This window comes from Narcine bancroftii, chromosome 10, assembly GCF_036971445.1.
Source record: "Narcine bancroftii isolate sNarBan1 chromosome 10, sNarBan1.hap1, whole genome shotgun sequence".
NCBI classification, from domain to species: Eukaryota; Metazoa; Chordata; class Chondrichthyes; order Torpediniformes; family Narcinidae; genus Narcine; species Narcine bancroftii.
Window position 1 is genome coordinate 66,939,258 of NC_091478.1, and position 18,441 is coordinate 66,957,698.

The 18,441-nt window shown below is 41.8% G+C and overlaps 1 protein-coding gene across 3 annotated transcripts in view; it reads left to right on the top strand.

Annotated features, from left to right (window-relative positions):
- Positions 1-831: 831 nt before the first annotated feature.
- mbtps1 (membrane-bound transcription factor peptidase, site 1) overlaps positions 832-18,441 on the top strand; it is a 115,414-nt gene continuing 97,804 nt past the window's right edge. For all 3 annotated transcript variants that reach the window (XR_011345693.1, XM_069901209.1, XM_069901210.1), the window contains exon 1: positions 832-937. The gene's annotated coding sequence lies outside the window, so the exon portion shown is untranslated. The remainder of the gene's footprint in view (positions 938-18,441) is intronic.

Sequence of the window (18,441 nt, forward strand, 5' to 3'; positions counted from 1 at the left end):
TTTGCTCGCAAGCCTCCCCACCCATTGTTGGGCATCCTCATCCGCCTTTGCAGCCGTTGGGAAATGTCCCTTTTTCCGCCTGCTCTGCCATTGGGATGATCACCTCGTGATGTAGTAATGACGCCACCCCCTCACTTGTTTTCACCCACGAGCTGAAGAGTTTGGCACGAGGAGCCAACCAGTGAGATTTAGGAGAGGAGTGAGGTCCAGTGATGCCCACCATCGCCACCTTAGTGAGGGGCAGCTATCAGCACCAAAGGTACTCCCTCTCCTCAGAGCTCCCTACACCCTTCTGATATTATTAGGTGGGGGTTATTGTCCCCAAAAAATAAGTTTATGGTGCAGATGCACTAAAATTCTTACTTACTGTAACCACACACCAACAATAATTTAAATGATCACAAAATGCCATGAGACAGAAGAGAATAATAAAGAAATATTCACAGGTGCAGTATGTTTTAACAGAGCAAACTGCAGTATTAGAGTTTCTTCCTATGGCCACCCCTTCACCCCATGGTACATCATCTCCCTTCCCTGCCTCTCAGCTACCTTCTGATGCAGTGCCTTCGGTCTGAAACGTTAGGTCTGGCCCGCGCATCTTGTTTGGGTTTTTCCTGGTGACCCTGGCGATCGGTGCCGGGGGAGGGGAATCCGTCAGCAGCGGGGGTGGGAATGGGAGCGAGCTGCTCTCTGTCACCCCAAGCGGCCGCCCCGGAAACTCCTTCCTCTCCGTGTCCCGCCTAGTCGCCCTAAACTCCTTACGTCACATCAACTCTCGCCACCAACCGGATATTGGCCCTGTCGGTCGAACCTCGCTCGGGCGGTGATTGGTTAGTAGGGCGTCAATCTGCCGGGGAAGGTGGTCTATTCCGGATGGTGCCCGAGGGCCGCGGAGTGGTGGTGAACCGAGTTCAACTGCAGCTGGAGCGGTTAGGAGGTGAGGCGCGGCGGGCGGGCTGGACCCTATGCGCTTATGGGGAGGCGAGTGGCCCGGCTGCTGCGGTCGCGGGTGGGCGTGTCCCCTGGTTAAAGGGACTGCTTGGGGAGCAGGGCCTCGGGAGGGCCCGGCGGGGGGGTTGGAGCTTTCCACGACTGGGGAGGTCGGGAGGGGGGGTGGTTGGTGGTGGCGGCGAGCCCTAGGGTAGTGGCTGCTGCTTGGGGGTCCCGCAGTGCGCCTAACAATGACTAAAGCAGGGCAGCCACCCACCCAGAGTGGCGAGACACTGCTCTATCTACTGACGGTGGTGTTTGTTTGCAAGTACTGATCATTTATTGCAGTATTTTGCGTTGACATTCATTATATCAACTAATACTGTCGAAAGTGTCCATTCAAAGCACTAAAGCACGTTTCTGTTTTTAATGATCAATGCTTTGTGGGGAATGAATGACGGTTGAAATTGCAGCACCAAATGCAACGTCCGGGTGATTGGTTGTGCTTTAAACTTTCAAGAGTAAAATGTTCAAAAGGTCCGATTTATCCTCTGAGTCCATCCATCCCCGAGACCCCCCCCCCCACCCTTGGGCCAGGCAAAAAATAGAAAATGTTCTTGGAGATTAAATTCAGTCGTGAAGGTTTGAGTAACCACAGCATTCATTGTGTTACTCCAAGCTCTAAATAATTAAGGATACTTTATAATAAATAATACTTTGCCTATTTAGAATTGGGTGGGTTTTTTTTTTACTTGAAACTTGCTTTTCTAAAAAATCTTTAAAAAGAATGTAGCACCTTTTTTAAAAAAAAATACTGCATGTGTTTGAAGGGGGAATCTGGAGTGGAACAGAATTGTGATTTTTTTTGTGGCGAATCATGGCACTTGAATTCAACTGTGCACTTCTGATTGAGATACTTTTAGTGTATCTATCATTGTTTCTGGTGAAGCACATTGATAGAGCAGTACATGCATTTCTTGACTTGTGGTCTGTGACCACTGATACTCTGATGGTGGTAGATCTGTGGTGAAAACAAATATTGACATAACAACCAAATGATGCAAAAAAAAAAGTTGTAAATTTGATGACAAATAAAGCAATTCTCAAAAAGATTTTCCCACCAAAAGTCCTGTTGGTTGTCTGGGAAGCCTCTTGAATTTGCAGCTCACTAGTCACCTGGGGTTAATTTTAGTTGGTCTGTAATAAGTAAAGGCATACTTAAGTTTAAGAATCACTATTTTGAAGCATTTATTGGAATATAGACAGAAATGATGCAGGAGCTCAGCATGTTTATGTGCCCATAATAGGTACAAGTATATAACCATATTTTGAGCCTGAGCTCTTCATCAAAGCACTTTGACAAAGGACTCAGGCTTGAACTGTCGTTTTATATTATCTTTACCTCCTCTGGATACAGTGAGACCTGCTGAGTTCCTCCAGCATTTCAGTTTTTCCTGCAATCAGTGTCTGCAGACTTTTGTGCTTCACTCTAAGACAGAATCATGGTTTGTCACTCCTGACCTCTGCTTGTCAGTGATCAGGTAAGCCTTGTGTGTATCATACTTTGACTTTGTATTGCCAGTGTGACACAATCCTCTCTCCTCTGATTCAACAAAGGTCTGCAATGGAATTGTGAATTTGGATTGCTTGCTGAGCTCTCAGCTCCTGAGGCCACTTGTAAAAGCACATCTTTGTTTTTATGCACACGCACCCCTTCATGAATCAGGCCTCAGTCCTGCATTCTACATTTACAACATTGAAGGAAGAACAGCAGCTTTTTGGTTGCTTCATCCTTGAGGTATGGGCAGTTCTGAAATATCCTGTGCCTGGCCCACAACCAAAAATGGATACAAACATCTTCTCTGGTTTAATTTTTTTGTCAAAACTATAGCATCTCTATTATTCTCTGAAAAATTTGTTTAATTAAGTTAGTATCTGTGACTTTTGTGAGCAAACATATTTTAAAATTTTGTATTCATACCTATGGCAGTAGTTTTCAATCTTTTTCTTTCCACTCACCTACTACCTTAAGTATTCCCTGTGCCATCGGTGCCCTGTGATTAGTAAGAAATTGCTTAAGGTGGTCTATGGGTGGAAAGAAAAAGTTTGAAACCCACTGTTTTAATCGTACCTCATTGACTCGTTATGTGCACAGTTTCTTAACTCCAAAGGAAATGGGCCAATGACAATTTTTCTCAAGCAAAATATTTCAGTAACAATTGGGTCTAGAGTAGTGACTTTTTCTCCCACTCACATACTCCTTTAAGCAATCCCTTACTAATCACAGAGCACCAATGACAAAGGGATTACTTAGTGTTATGTGAGTGAAAAGAAAAAGGTTGAGAACCACTGGCTTAAACAAACAAAAGATGCAGATGGTAGAATCTTGAGTAGGAGATTCAGATTTATCGTCAGAGTACATACATGACATCACATACAACCCTGACATTCTTTTTCCTCTGGGCCAGGCAGAATTACCACTATTGGCAGTGCAAATAAAAACTGACTTGACATACATGTATAAAGAAATAGAACCAAACTGTGCAATATAGAGAAAAAAAGTCATTAAAGTGCAAAAGTAAGAGCCCTTAAATGAGTCCCTGATTGTTGTTGAGGAGTCTGATGGTGGAGGGGTAGCAGCTATTCCTGAACCTAGTGGTGTGAGTCTTATGACACCTAGACCTCTTTACTGATGGTATAGGTGAAAAGAGTGCAGAGTGTGATGATTGATGCAGCTGTCCAAAAGCAGAGTTCCCTCTAGATCAGTGGTTTTCAAACTTTTTCTTTTCACTCATGTCACACATATTCCCTATGTCAAAGGTGTTCTGTGATTATTAAGGGATTACTGAAGGTGGTATGTGAATGGGGGAAAAAGGTTGAGAATCACTGCTCTAGACCCAATTGTTACTGAAATATTTTGCTTGAGAAAAATTGTCATTGGCCCATTTCTTATGGAGTATGAAACCAGGGACATAAGGAGTCAATTTGGCACGATTAAAACAGTAGCTTTTCCAAGCATTTTCTTTCTGTTCACATACCACCTTCAGTAATCCCTTACTAATTCCAACACTTATGGCATAGGGATTACTGAAGGTGGTATGTGAGTAGAAATAAATTGTTTGAAAAACCACTGCTGTGGATGTTCTTGATGGTGGGGAGGGTTTTACCCTTGATGTCCTAAGCTGTCCACTGTCTTTTGCAGGGATTTTTGCACGGGGGTATTGGTGTCCCCATACAAAACCATGATGCAGCCGGTCAGCACACTTTCCAATAAACATTTGTAAAAATTGCCAGTGTTTCTGGTGTCATGCAAACTCCTGAGGATGTGGAGGCGCTGAGATACTTTTTTTCACAATGCCAGGAAAAATCCTCCGAGATAGTGGCTCCCAAGAATTTAAATGTGCTCACCTTCTCCACCTCTGATTCCCACAATGATCACTTTGTACATCTTTGGTTTTCCCTTCCTGAAATCAACAATTGGTTCCTTGGTTTTGGTGACATTGAGTGTGAGGTTGTTGTTGGTGCACCATTCAGCCAAGTTCTTAATCTCCCTCCTATATGCTGTCACATTGCCTCTTTTTGTATAATCTACTATGTAAAAGGTGTTATTGTTGTACTGAACCACACAGTTGTAGATGTAGGAGACTAAGGACACAGCCCTGTGATGCTCTGGTACTGATGAAACTTGTAGGCAAGAAATTGCTGGAGGAATTTGGTAGGTCAGACAACATCCATTGGTAGAAATGGTCAGTCAAATTTTTAATGTATAATTTGGGTTAAAATCTTTGAATATTATAGTTGGTTTCTATCCATTCTGAGAAGTGAAATATTTTTGAACTCCATGACAAGAGGATCAATTTAATTATTGTCAAAATACATACACTGACAAACATTGAACTGTTACCTTCTTTTAGATGATAGAATTGTGGCCATTTGGGTCTGCCATTCAAATCATGCCTGATGTAATTTTCCTTTAATTATATTTTCCTGTCTTCTCTCCATAAATTTTGATTCACTTGCAGGTCAAGAACCCATCAACCTCTGCTTGGCCTCCACAGCTGTGTATGGCAACAAATTCCACAGGTTCACCACTTTCTGCCTGAAGAAACCTCATCTCTGTTCTAAAGGAATGCCCTTTTATGAGAGGCTGTGCCATTGGTCCTAGACGCTCCCACCATTGGAAGCAGCATCTCCACATCCACTTAATCTAGCCCTTTCAATATTTGGTATGTTTCAATGAGATTCTCCCTCCCACCCTCCTCCTTCTAAACTCCAATGAAAATGGGCCCAGAGCCATCAAATGCTCCTCATATTTTAATGTCTGGGTCATTCTCATAAACCTCATCTAGGCCCTCTCCATTGCCTTCACATCCTTCTTTTGATTATGGGGGAAAAAACCTCTTACAATACACCAAATGTGGTTTGATCAATGCCTTCTGAAGCCTCAGCAATACATCTTTGTATTTATAGACAATAGACAGTAGGTGCTGGAGTAAGTCATTTGGCCCGTTGAGCCAGCACTGCCATTTTTCAGATCATGGCTGATCATTCTCTGTCAGTATCTGTTCCCAGCCTTATCCCCATAATCCTAAACTCCCCTGCCCTCAAGAGCCTTATCTAACTCCCTTCTGAATATATCCAGCGAATCTGCCCCTACCACCCTCTGCGGCAAAGCATTCCACAGATCCACACTTCTCTGGATAAAAAAAAGTTTCTCCTCATCTCTGTCCTAAAGGACCTTCCCTGTATTCTTAAACTATGCCCTCTTGTCCTAGTCTCTCCCAACTTTGGGAACATGTAATCTGATTTCACCCTGTCTAGCCCCTTGATAATATTATACACTTCAATCATGTCAACCCTCATCCTTCTAAACTCCATCGCATACAAGGCCAGTCTTTCTAACCTTTCAGCGTATGTCAATCCTGCCACCCTGGGAAGTAACCTTGTAAATATGCGTGCACTCCCTCTATAGCGAGTATGTTCTTCCTCAAATTTGGGGACCAGAACTGGATGCAATATTCCAGGTGAGGTCTCCCCAGGGCCCTGCACAACTGCAGGAGGGCATCTCTGCTCCTATACTCCAATCCCCTCTTTATGAAAGCCAACATACCATTTCCCTTCTTCACAGCTTGCTGAACCTGCAGGGTAGCTTTTAGTGACTGGTGTACGAGTCCACTCAGATCCCTTTTCACTACCCCACTCCCTAACTTGACTCCATTTAAATAATACTCTGCTCTCTTATTACTACCTCCAAAATGGATAATCTCACATTGAACTTTATCTTCCATTCCTCCACCCACTCCCCAACCTGGCCAAGTCCCTCTGAATTTTCCTGACATCCTCCTCACACTTTACATTGCCACCCAGTTTAGTATCATCTGCAAATATGCTAATGTTAATAATCCCTTTATCAAAATCATTTATATTCCTCTTGAAATGAATGCTAACATTGCATTTGCCAAATGCAACCTGGAAGTTAGCCTTTAGGGAATCCTGCCTAGGACTTTGAACCTGCCTTTGAACCCTTGCTTTCTGAATTCTCTTCCTGTTTAGAAAATAATGCTTCTATGCTGCATAACATTTGCCACTGTCCATTCTCACAACCTGTCCAAGTCCCTCTGCAGACTTCATCTTGTCAACCACTGAATTTAGGCTAACCAGCCTATAATTTCCTTTCTGTTGCCTCTCTTCCTTTTAAAGAGTGGAGTGACATTTGCTAACTTCCCTGAGAAGAGTTAGCTATTCTTTTAACTTGTGTTGCTTCTATCTAGCTAAGAGGGCAATAGACATTGAGCCAGATTGGATAAAAGTGGCTGATAATCTGAGTTTTTGGTAGCATCAATTAACATTTGCAACTTTATTTCCTTCTCTGGTCCCATAAAACAGGTCCTTTGTATCTGTGCCAAACTATATTCTGCCTAGTCCCACTGACCTACACCCATTTCATATCCCTCTGTACTCCTCTAGTCCCAGTTTATGACTGGTTTGACAAGTATTAATAACTTGCTGTTGTATTCAACTTTAGGATTTCTAGACCATACTGTAACTGCTATATTGTAAGGACTTTGAATGTTTTTTTTTCCTCATCCATGTACGTATGCCTGAGAATGTTGTCGACTATCCATTTTTTTCATTGTATTATTTTGGTATTTTGTCATGGATGCAATCTTAGCCCAGTTCTGTTGCCTGAGAACTACAATGGCTTTGGACAGCAGTAGAAACATTTTCCAGGTTTGCTTGAATGCAGTTTAAACCAAGACTGCTGCTTTTGTACATGGATCAGCAGTATACTGTTCTACACAACTTGATCATTAAAATTTGGATAATACAGTAGTTTCAATTTTGAATGGATTAGGGCAAAAAGTTAGGACTTTCTCATGAATACATATCTTTTTAAGCATCTTTTTATTTAAATATGGGTGCAGTTTAGGGAAAAATTCCTGACGAACGATTTATAGAATGGGTGTACAAAGCAGCAGTTGAGGTTCATTATGAAATTACAAGAGCCTGTATTGCACAAAAAGTGTTCACTTCATCCTGGATTATGACTGATAATCATTTTTCCTTGAGGGGTATAATTGTCAAGTGGGTGAGGCAGTTCTGTCCTGTTCAACAGGATTTGAAGGTGTAAGCTACTGTCATTAGTGAGCTTTTGAAAACTGAATATTTTCAAGCATTGTTTTCTCACCCTCTCAAAGGGTGGATGAGTACAACTTCAAACTAAAAAATTCCCTTTTTAAAACCTTTAAAGGTAAAGAAAATGAATCGCTGCCATAATCCAGGGTGAAGTGAACACTTTTTGTGCAATACAGGCTCTTGTAATTTCAGATGGAGTAAAAGTCTCAGCTTTCCTTGATGCATTAATTGGACCACTGCTTTATTTTACGCCCTGTGGTTCAACGTTGCAGGATCTTGTATCATCTTACCAAGAGAGCTCCCTTTCCTGCCCGCGTCGTAGTAAACTATAAAATGGCCCATTATTCTAATGTTGTCCTTGACTTGGCACTGACTCTCAGACTAAAGTATAATTTGCTGCACTTGACTTCAAGTTGTTAACTGGATAACTTTGCTCAATGACAGCTAACTAAATCAAATGTTGCTTTCTCTACATTAAGTAAACATACACTTTCATCATTTCTCGAACACATTTCTATACAAAACAATAAAAACACAAATGGTCTTTCTGAACGTGAAGATTCAAAACTGATCACCACCCACTATAATTGTAGTTCTACTTCTGTGGTTAGGCTGACAGAAACTAATTCCATATTCTTTAATTTCAAGCACTACATTTGCACACACCCTGACTTCTGACCGATTTCAGCCTGATTTTGGGTTGTTACTGCAAATTAGATTGTTCTTGAGCCTAATATCAGCCAGCCTTCCAGCATCTTGTCTATGCTCTAGAATCATATGCTTTTTACATTGACTGGTATGATGACCTTGTCAGTATGCCAAGCTGTGCTTTTGAACTGTCCTCAAGCATTGAACAAACCAAACAGAATTACATGGTTTACTGTGCTTTTTCGTTCTGGGTGTTTAATAACTATATTTACAGATTAAATAGAAGAAAACTCTGTAAGCAATGGTGCTTGGTTTTTCTGAGGAAATGGAAACCAACCTTGAGGTAAATGAGAATAAAAATTATGGTTCCTGAGACAGATATTGGGTTATCATATCAAAGCTTTATTATTTGGGTCAAAATTAGCTTTAATTTTGAGTAAAATGTTCCCAGGAAATCTGGCCTAACAGACAACTTTCTGGTAACACAAATGTTGTTTGTTCCTGACAGTTACTCCCAGTTTATGCAGAACTGAACCAATAATTTTTATTGCAATCAACAAAATTTATTAGCCTGAACTGGAAACAAGCCCTTTGCCATGGTTTTTAAGTTGTTAAGTGTTAGAATGAAAGCATCACAGCTAAGGCTGATATTTAATGCCCATTGTGAACTGCATTTTTGAACTGATTGACTTTGTGGTGAAGTGAAATATGAAAATCTGCAGCCACTGTGATATTTTTGTAATTAAAAACATAAAAATGCTTGAAGATGGTGAGCAATTCAAAAATAGCTTGAAAGTGATTATGTACTGTTTGGTCACTACTTGTTGTCCTAAACATTAGAGGTCTTGGGTTTGGGAAGAGCTGCCAAAGAAACTGGTGATTGATTGCAGTTCATTTTGTAGATAATACACATTGCATCCTTGGTATGCTGGCTAAGGGAGTGAATGTTTCAGGTGATGGGTGAAGACCTGCCCAGTAAGAAATTTGCTTTGTCTTGCATGTTCAGTTTCATGAACTTTGGAGCACCACTCAAAAGCAATGGAAAGTATTCGATCATGTGGATGGTGGAAAGTAAAAAGAATGATTGCTTATTCTGAAGTATCTATGTCAGAATATTTGTATTCAGTCCACTTGGGCTTCTGCTTATTGGTGATATTCAGAGCGATGATGTGCTGAGCTTATTATTTGTATTGTTGCACAAAGAAGAATCGCTGGGTGGTGCAGTTAATTCGTTTGCTAAGTCTGTTTCAATTTGACAATTGTATTCTTCAGGATGAGTTGATGGTTTAGATGAGTCAGATTTGCTGGTGGACAATGATGTCTTTAACAGTAAATTTTGTATCTTTTGTTAATCTTAATCTTAATGGTACTACTATTGTTTCATCTACTGAGAGGATTATGGATGTGATAGTATTCATGCTTGACCTAATGTTATGAGATCATGGTGAGGTCTGGAGCCAGTGTTGAGAACCCACAGAGCCATTCTCTTTACTGCATGCCATTCTGCTGTTGCCTCTTGCAAGTGTCATGGCAAAGGATATTGTATAACCTGGTGATATTATCTAGTAATTAGGCTGGATGGAATGATTTCACGAATAAGATTGTCAGATTGTAGCTAGACTAGCATGTAAGGTAGCTTAACTATTGAAGAACAAATTGCCATATGTTTTGAGGAAGAGTATAACCTACGAAAAGCCTCCCAGGCAAAGTGGAAATTCCAGAGGAGAATGGAAATAATGAAATATACCCAACAGCTGTGTGAAAACCTGCTACAAAACCAAATCTGGTGCAGTAGGGGACAGCAAAGCTTCCAGATGAACTCAATGCCTTCTACGCCTGATCTGATAATCAGAACAAGGAAGAGTCACTGCACGCCTCCATAATGAACCTCTACTGTCAGTATCCAAAGGTGATGTATGGGCTGCCTTCAGGAGAATAAATCCAAGGAAAGCATCCTGTCTGGACAGAGTACTCGGACAAGTACAGAAAACTTGTCAAAGTATTCACGGATATCTTTAAAATCTCACTCTGGCAGGATGTGGTATCCATCTCTTTCAAACAGTCATCAGTCATTAATGACTATGGACCAATGGCACTCACAACCACAGTGATGAAGTATTTCGAGTGGCTGCTGTTAAAGAATATAACTCCGATCTGTGCAGCGACAAGAATTCATTCCAATTTGCCTATAGCAGCAACAGGCGTACAGCCATCTCACTGGCTCAACACAAAGCCCTGGAACACCTGGACAGCAAAGATGCATATATCAGGATGCACTTTATAAACTATAGTTTGGCATTCAGCACCTCAAAACTGATCAGCAAACTCCAAGACCTGGCCCTTCATACCCCACTTGTAATTTGATCCTGGATTTCATCTCCTCCATAAACCAATCAGTGAAGATTGGTAAGAACATCTTCACAGGTGTGCTGGAAATTCACTGAGGAAAAACCACTAACCACTTACTTCATTGATGGAAATTCTCTAACAGAATCACCGACCATTTAATTCAACGATGGGAAATTCATCGGGGTGGGGGAGAAAATCACCGACCATTTATATCAATGACAGAAAATCCATTGAGGAATGAGGAAATAAAATCACCAACCTTTTAATTCACTGGCGGGAAATTCATTGAGGGGGGGAATAAAATCATCGACCATTTAATTCACCGGCAGGAAATTTATCGAGGGGGGAAATAAAATCAACCATTTAATTCACCGGTAGGAAATTCATTGAGGGGGAACATTTAATTCACTGGCAGGAAATTCATCGAGAGGAAAAATAAAATCACCAACCATTTTATTCACCGGTGGTAAATTCATTGAGGGGGGGAATAAAATCAACCATTTAATTCATCGGCGGGAAATTCATCGAGGGGGGAACATTCAATTCACTGGCAGGAAATTCATTGAGGGGGGAAATAAAATCACCGACCATTTAATTCACTGGTGGGAAATTCATGGGGGTGTTGGAATCACCAACCATTTAATTCACCGGCGGGAAATTCATGGGGGGGGGGAAATCACTGACCATTTAATTCACCGGCAGGGGGACAAAAATCACTGACCATTTAATTCACCAGCGGGAAATTCATCAAGGGGGGAACAGTCAATTCACTGGCAGGAAATTAATTGAGGGGGGAAATAAAATCACCCACCTTTAATTCACTGGCGGGAAATTCATTGGGGTGTTGGAATCACCGACTATTTAATTCACTGGCGGGAAATTCATTGGGGGGGGAAATCACTGACCATTTAATTCACCGGCAGGGGGACAAAAATCACCACCCATTTAATTAATCGGCAGGAAATTCATGGGGGGGAAATCATGGACCATTTAATTCACCAGCAGGGGGACAAAAATCACCGACCATTTAATTCACCAGCGGGAAATCCATCGGGGGGAAACAAAAATCACCGACCATTTAATTCACCAGTGGGAAATTCATTGGGGGGAAACAAAAATCACCGACCTTTAATTCACTGGTGGGAAATTCATGTGGTGTTGGAATCACTGACTATTTAATTCACTGGCGGAAAATTCATTGGGGGCGAATCACTGACCATTTAATTCACTGGCAGGGGGACAAAAATCACCGACCATTTAATTCACCAATGGGAAATTCATGGGGATGTTGGAATCACTGACTATTTAATTCACTGGCGGAAAATTCATTGGGGGCGAATCACTGACCATTTAATTCACTGGCAGGGGGACAAAAATCACCGACCATTTAATTCAACGGTGGGAAATTCATCGGGGGGGGGGAAACAAAAATCACCGACCATTTAATTCACCAGTGGGAAATTCATTGGGGGGGGAAACAAAAATCACCGAACTTTATTTCACTGGGGGGAAATTCATGGGGGTGTTGGAATCACTGAACATTTAATTCACCAGCGGGAAATTCATCGGGTGGGAAACAAAAATCACCAACCATTTAATTCACCAGTGGGAAATTCATCGGGTGGGCAACAAAAATCACCGACCATTTAATTCACCAGTGGGAAATTCATTGAGGGAGAAACAAAAATCACTGGAGAATATTCATTGGGGGGGGGGGAATCACTGACTATTTAATTCACCAGTGGGAAATTTATTGAGGGGGGAAAAGATCACCGGCTATTTAATTCACCAATGGGAAATTCATCAAGGGCAAACAAAAAAAATCACCATGTAGCGCTGCTGATTGGTTACCTCAGAAGCCTGGGCCCTGATTGGGCTCCTGCGATTCACTAGCAGTGATTGGCCAGTTTCACTGCTGTGCCTGTGGCCTATAGAAATGGGCATTTCAGCTATCATGAGGCTTTGCCAGTTGCCGCGTAAATCAAGGGCGAACAAAAAAAAACACCAACCGTTTAATTCGCCGAAGGGAAATTCATGGGGGGGGGGGATATCACTGACCAATTAATTCACCGATGGGAAATTCATTGGTGGGGGTGAAATCACCAACCATTTAATTCACTGACGGGAAATTCATTGGTTGGGGGGATATCACTGACCATTTAATTCACTTATTTCAAAATTCATTAAAATATTCACCCATCATCTTGATCACCCACTCGGCAGTTGTGATGAGTGCAAGCTTTGCCCTGTGTCTAGTGACCCTCAACTGCTGACCTTTCTCTTGGGGTGACTGGTGGGGGAGGGAGGGAATAAGGGGAGAAGGATCATTAGAGAACCAGGACTGTGGTAGATGCAAACTATCTTACCTCTCACCAACACCACCCCCACCCCAGACTGCAGAGCTCTCTTGGAGACGGGGTGACTGGTGGGAGAGGGGGTGTCATTAGAGACCAGAACATTGGGAGAGGAAAACTAGCACCTGCCCTCTGTGCTCTCTGCAACCTGTCGACTTTGCAACAAGGAAAGGCCATTTACCGCACCTCAACTCCCTCCTACCGCACCTCAACTCCCTCCTACCGCACCTCAACTCCCTCCTACCGCACCTCAACTCCCTCCTACCGCACCTCAACTCCCTCCTACCGCACCTCAACTCCCTCCTACCGCACCTCAACTCCCTCCTACCGCACCTCAACTCCCTCCTACCGCACCTCAACTCCCTCCTACCGCACCTCAACTCCCTCCTACCGCACCTCAACTCCCTCCTACCGCACCTCAACTCCCTCCTACCGCACCTCAACTCCCTCCTACCGCACCCTAGCTGACAGGTGAAATGTTGCTGATTGGGATGATGAATCCTGACCACACGATTTAAGTTAGTTCAACCACCACTGCCAAAGCAAGAGTCCCTGGGGATGTGTGCCAGCTCTACCCTGTGTCTGGGAGTGCACCCTCTCAGCACCACCTCTCCAGCGGGTGAAGCTGACAAGGTACTTCTCCTCAGGCTTACCTTCCATTTCCTCCATTGACACCTGACTGCAGAGTTCTCTCTTGGGGTGACTGGTGGGGGAGGGAGGGGATCGTTAGAGACCAGGACCGCAGCACGAAATCAGGCCGAAACTGCCGTCCGATTGTGCATCCATGAGAGGAGGGGAGTGGGAGAGGCGAGGGTGGGGGGGAGAATGAGCACAGGCAGCCATGGAGCAACAACCTAAGAGAAGGCTCGTTAGACAAATGTTTGCAGGAATGACCAGTTAACCCCTAATTAGAAATGACACTTCAAAATTCATTAAAAATTAAAACTGTATATTTAAGTATGAATTTTAAAAATTTTAAAAAATTTTTCACACTATGAACCATATTAACCAAAATACACACAAACATTTCCCTCTTGAATATACACATTGTAATTTTCTCCCCTTTTTTCCCTCTCCCTTAACCCCCCTCCTCCCCACCCACTCAATGTTCAACCTATATCATACATTAAACCCATTAAACAATGTCATCACACATTGAAAATAAACAAGAAATTTGTGTCATCTACTTTTACACACTGGGTCAGTTCATTTTGTCTTCTTCTCCTTCTGTCATTTTAGGCGGTGGAGGTCTGCGATAGGACTTCTCTGTTGTGTTCCATGTACGGTTCCCAAATTTGTTTGAATACTATGTTATTTCTTAAATTATATGTTATTTTTTCCAATGGAATACATTTATTCATTTCTATGTACCATTGCTGTATTCTCAGGCTATCTTCTAATTTCCAGGTTGACATTATACATTTTTTTTGCTACAGCTAAGGCTATCATAATAAATCTTTTTTTGTGCTCCATCCAAATCGAGTCCAAGTTCTTTACTTCTTATATTACTTAGAAGAAAGATCTCTGGATTTTTTGGTATGTTGCTTTTTGTGATTTTATTTAATACCTGGTTTAGATCTTCCCAAAACTTTTCCACTTTCTCACAAGCCCAAATTAAGATACCTATCAGATTTTTATCAAACAAGGGAAAAACCAGATTAGAGTTGGATAAAATAGGGGAGAAGGTACCTGAACATATACTATATAAGTTGGATGAAAAGCTGGTGCAACATAGGAATTCACCAGTACTGCATCATCTGCTCAACATTTGGAAGAAGATTCACGTAGAAAGGAATAAAATTAATTATCAACTACCAAAATTAATATTGATGCAAAATCAACTAATCCATTTCACAAGAGATAACCTTTCCTTTAGAGAATGGGAGAGAAAAGGGATCAAAAGAATAGAAAATTGTTTTTTGGGAAATAAATTTATTTTGAACAAATAAAGGACAAATATAGTATAACTCACGGTACAATCTTTGCATACCACCAACTGAAAACCTACTTGAAGGACAAATTGGGAAGCAGATTGAGGTTACTAGAAGGAAGCAATTTTGAATATGTGATTACAGACACAATGATAATTAAAAGATCTATAACAAACATGTACATCAAACTGCAAGAGAAAGAGAACAAGGAAACGAGCTGTAAACCCAAACAAAAATGGAAACAAGATCTAAACATAAAGATAAAGAATGAAACATGGGAAAAGCTATGCTCTGGAACTATGAGAAATACAATAAACACGAGGTTACGCATGATACAATATAATTGGTTACACAGGCTATACACCACGCCCCAAAAGTTAAATAAATGGGACCCAACAGTATCAGACAGATGTTTTCGTTGTAAGAAGGAAATGGGAACAGCAGTAGATTTAAGTATGAATGTGATTTTTTTTTCTGTCAGTGAATTTGATAGCCGGTTAATTTTCTTCAGGTGACTTTTTAGTTGGTGAATTTACCAGTAACCATTTCCTCAATCTTTGTCAGTGCTGGAGTGTTCTTAACCCCCCTGCTCTACTCACTTAACACCTATGACTGTGTGGCTTGGTATGACAACACCATCCATAAATTCGCTAACGAAACCATGGTAAAATGGCAATAAGTCACCATACAGAAGGGAGATTGAAAACTTGGCTGAATGGTGTACTAACAACAACCTCTCACTCAATGTCAAGTGACCTTTATCGTTCATACTATACTTGCACGGTAAAGATGAGATAGCGTTTCTCCAGGATCACGGAGCATATTTACACAAGTCAGAATAGAAGTTAAACACATTAAAATATTAAGACATATTCAATAAAAGTCCATGGTACCCTATCTACAAATGTTCTGGGAATTATTGGCTATGGAGCTGGTGTTAAGGGGCCAGGTGAGTTCTCTGCCAGGTGCACTCCAAGGAACTTGATAATCCTGACAACCTCAATGGCCAGCGGCGCATGGTCCCTCTGGGCCCTCCTGAAGTCAACAACCATTTCTTTTGGGTTTTTTTAACATTCAGATACAGGTTGTTGGCTCTGCACCAGTCTTTTAGCGACTCCATCTCTGCATGCTGACTCGTCATTCTCACTGATCAGGCTCACATGGTCTTGCTGTCAGTGAACTTGATGATATGATTCAAGCTGTGTTTAGCTGCACAGTCGTGGGTCAGCAGAGTGAGCAGCACACGGTCCTGGGGAGCGTCTGTGCTCAATGTGATGGGCTTAGATCTGCTGTCACTGATCCAGTCTGTCTGAAATTTCTCCCACAGGGAGTCGAGAATTCAATTGCAGGTCCAATTTCTTATCTGATACTGTTGTGTGATTGTGTTGATGCTGAAGGCAATAAACAGCATTTAAACATGTGAGTCCTTGTTTTCCAGGTGAGTAAGGGCTAGATGGAGGATGGTGGCAATGACATTGTCTGTAGAGTGGTTGGGTCTGTATGTGAATTTCAGGGGGTCTAAGTGACAGGACGGCAGGAGCATTTCACGCAGCACTTCACGCCAATGGATGCGAGTGCGACAGTGTGGTAGTCAATGAGGCAGGACACCGACAGTGACTTTGGGACAGGGACAATGGTGGCAGCTTTGAAGCGTGTTGGGACCATGGTGCTTCTCAGTGAGATGTTCACAAGAAAAAGGAACAGAAGCAGGCCATTGACCTCATCGAGTCTGCTCTGTGAAACCTCCCTAAGCTAAATTGTTCTCTCATCTAGTTTCAAGTTCTGGCCTTGTCCCCATATCCCATGATACCCTGACTAATTAGATACCTATCAATTTCCCTTTTAAATTCCTCCACAGCTGCATGTGGCAATGAATTCCACAAATCCACTACCCTCTGGCTAAAGAAATTTCTTCTTATCTCTGTTGTAATTTGTCCTGGAATCACCCAACAGGGGAAACATCTACTCTGCCCAATCCATTCATTATTCAAAATATTTCTGTGAGATCCATGTTTTTAATTTTTTTTTATTTTTCACACTGTGAACCATATCAATCAAAATACATACAATCATTTCCCTCTTAAATATACACAGTGACATTTTCTCCCCTTTCCCCCCTACCTTCCCTCCCTCCTCCAATCCCATTAAACGTTCAACATATACAATACAATAAATCCATTAAACAATGTCATCACACAATGAAAATAAACAAGAAAATTGTGTCATCTACTTTTACACACTGGCTCAAGTCATTTTGTCTTCTTATCATTTTAGGGGTGGAGGTCTGAGGCAAGCCCTTTCTGTTATGTTCCATGTACGGTTCCCAAATTTGTTCAAATAATGTGACTTTATTTTTTAAATTATTTGTTATTTTTTCCATGGAATACATTTATTCATTTCCATGTACCATTGCTGTACTCTCAGGCTCTCTTCCGATTTCCAAGTTGACATTATACATTTTTTTGCTACTGCTAAGGTTATCGTAATAAATCTTATTTGTGCTTCATCCAGTTTGAGGCCTAATTCTTTACTTCTTCTATTACTTAGAAGAAAGATCTCTGGATTTTTTGCTATGTTGCTTTTTGTGATTTTATTTAATACCTGATTTAGATCTTCCCAAAACTTTTAAAGATGTTGGTGAGAATGTCTGAGCCTCACATCCCTTGAGCACTCTGCCGGGAATGTTATCCAATCCAGCAGCTTTCCGTGGGTTGACATCAGTCAATGCAAGACACAGCACCTGGTCATTTGGAGGAGAGGGGGTCTTCTTTGCTGCAACTGTTCAGTGTGTGCCTCCAGCACAGGCTTGTGTAGTCTTGTGGTTGGTAATGTCTTGGATGCCCTTCCACATGCATTGTGCGTCCTTGCTCTCCAGGAAGTGACTGTGAATGATTTTTAAAAAATGCAAAACTCTGAATTCTTGGTGTGTTCCAAGCTACACATTTGATGCCATTTTAAAATATTTATAAACTAAACTTTGTTTTCCTTTGTATATTTTTTATGAGCAGTGAAGCCTTCATATTTTTAGTATAATGTTTGTATTTCCTTAGTGTACATTGTATTGTTAACTATTTATTTTGTTACATAATACCCTTGCAACTAATGTAGCCCCTGGGGTTCTCCTTCCACTGGTCTCAGCCCCTCAATACCTGGTAATGGAAAAGACCCTAGGCTGTGGGCCTTCTCCACAAAGCTCTAGGATTGGCTCAGCACATTCCCTCAGCACATGTCCCTCAGCACATTCTCCTGCTGCCTGAAACATATCAATTGACAGCAAGTTTTGGGCAGACCAAAGTGTCTTTCACTGAGTTGATATTTCAATTGCGTGCATGTGCGACCGTCCCTGGGCACAGCCCTTGACCTTTGGGAGCCAGTGTGCATTGAGAAGAGAATTGAGAGCATCATGGAGTCTCATATGCTTGGAGCTGATAGGTGATCAGAGGACAGAGCAGAAGGTGAAGAAAGATGCTCTCTGTCAGAAGAGAAGGTGGTGGGGAGCTGAAGGAAGGGAGTTAGAGGGATGAGGAAATTTAGAGAATGGGGAAGGGGTTACTGGAAGCGGGAGGCCAATATTGATGCTATCTGATTGAAGA